We start from the raw sequence: 2,369 nt of genomic DNA, 5'->3' as shown, positions 1-2,369 counted from the left end.
AGTTACATTTTTTTCCTCATTTATTTTGGTGCTTTTGCTTTTTCACAGAGCAAACACAAAACGAAGAACTACTGGGATAAATAAAAAAATTAAAAACTAGAACAGTTGAAGGACTATGGAAGCTTGTTTCTGCCACGGGATAAAAAATAAAAAAAGGGAATTGCTACTCTTTATCCCACAATTCAGACTTTTCTCTTGCAATTCTGAGTTTATGTCTCATAATTCTGACTTTTTGCTAACAATTCTGAGAAAAAAAGTCAGAACTGCGATATAGATGCTGAGAAGAATTCTGAGAAGGAATTCTGAATTATGAGTCATAATTGTGAGGAAAAAAATTAAAAATTAAACAATTTTAATTTTGTTGTTGTTTGCTATGATATTAATATAACTGTCTTTTTCTAATGCCCTGAAATCATCAGATGTGTGCTCTTGCCATTTCTTTTGTCTTTTTGTCTCAGCATTTTTATCTCAACATCATATGTGACCCTGGACCACAAAACTAATCATAAGGGTCAATTTTTCGAAATTGAGATGTATACCTCATCTGAAAGCTGAATAAATACGCTTTCCATTGATGTATGGTTTGTTAGGATAGGACAATATTTGGCCGAGATACTGAGATCTGAGGGTGCAAAAAAATCTAAATATTGAAAATCGCCTTTAAAGTTGTCCAAATTAAGTTCTTAGCAATGCATATTACTAATCAAAAATTACGTTTTGATATATTTACGGTAGGAAATTTACAAAATATCTTCATGGAACATGATCTTTACTTAACATCCTAATGATTTTTGAAGAAAAATTGATAATTTTGACCCATACAATGTATTGTTGGCTATTGCTACAAATATACCCCAGCGACTTAAGACTGCTTTTGTGCTCCAGGGTCACATTTATAAAACAGTGGGACGGTATTACAATTCTACAAGCAGTTTCTGATTGCAGCTTTGGGTTCCTTTTAAAATGCACCCCGAAGTACAACGCATTAGAAGAAAACTGCATAGACAAATGTTCAGAGAAATTATAATTTGATAGGAAAATAGCTTTAGAGTGGGCGAGAGAGAGAGAGAGAGAGAGAGAGAGAGAGATGTTGAAGTGAGGAAAGAGGCGCCAGGGTGTCCGGCAGGGGCCCTGACCATGAGCCACTTCCCCCTCGTCTCCCCCCCGGAGTCACGGCCACAACGCCCCCCTCAACTCACCCGCTGGCACGCTGAGGGCCGCTGCCACCGCATGCTTCTTTAATATCCAGCAGAAATTGAAATATCTTTGTGGGTTCTCGCACACACACACACACACTCATGAGTGTTCGCCATCATGCACGCCGATGTATAACCCGATACACACATGCATGCGCGCAGCCGTGCACTCAGACACAACTGTTTGGCATCATGCACGCTGTTGCACACACAAACACGCAGACTTTGCATGCATTTGCACGCACTCACCACCAAAAATAAATATATAAACTGAAATCATCTCATTCTCTCATTTAATGCCAAGAGTGGTTAGAGAGACATTTTAACATGATGTTACAGCACGTAATGGGAGGATGAAAAATGCTGGACGCTGCACAAACCAGTTTGGCTTCTAATAGCAAGACAGACTTTCTAAACCAGGATTAGGCCATAGTTCAATTAGGACATTTAAGTAATTTTTATGAACGTACTTAAAAAGAAAACATTACTGGTGTGCATCTTGAGATAAAACAAAGGCGCTGATATATTTTAAGATTTAAGATTCAACACTTTCTTTCAGTTGAAACAGCTCAGACTTACATTTTAGTCTAGGATTAGGCTTAAGCCTTGTCTGTGAAACCGGGGGAAAGAGTATATCAATTATACTAAAATAACGCCGGGCCATTGAAATATTTCAGTTCCACCCAGTCTAAAATAATGTTTTGTTTCTTCTTTAAGAAGAAGAAGAAGGTTTGGTCTCCTGCATTCGTGTAGCATGATGCATGTCAAGATGCATGTATGGAGGGATGTGTTGAAATTAACACGCGGCTCGTCCTGCAGTTAGTGTGAGCCCATAATGACGCTGATCATTACAGATGAGAATTCCCTTAAACAGCCTGGGTTTGGATCCGGAACGCTCCACTCCGTCTCTAGAGCCACCAACCGCCGCAGCTGCCAAAAATAACACAGCAGCGCCACTCCAGCCCGCGCCTCACCACAGAACGGCCCGCCGCAAGAGCCGGGATCAAAACACACACAAAAAAGGAAACACAGCATATTGGGGGAAGGAAAAAATTGTTCATATAACTTTACTCGACTTCTTATAAGATACACAGAATCTGCTGATGATTTTGGCTCCTGGTGAAGCCACAACATCGAATCTACAGATGGGGCCAAGGCTGCTGTGTGTGTGTG

This window comes from Sinocyclocheilus anshuiensis, unplaced genomic scaffold (assembly GCF_001515605.1).
Source record: "Sinocyclocheilus anshuiensis isolate Anshui unplaced genomic scaffold, SAMN03320099.WGS_v1.1 scaffold1632, whole genome shotgun sequence".
NCBI lineage: Eukaryota > Metazoa > Chordata > Actinopteri > Cypriniformes > Cyprinidae > Sinocyclocheilus > Sinocyclocheilus anshuiensis.
This window is presented reverse-complemented; position numbering follows the sequence as displayed.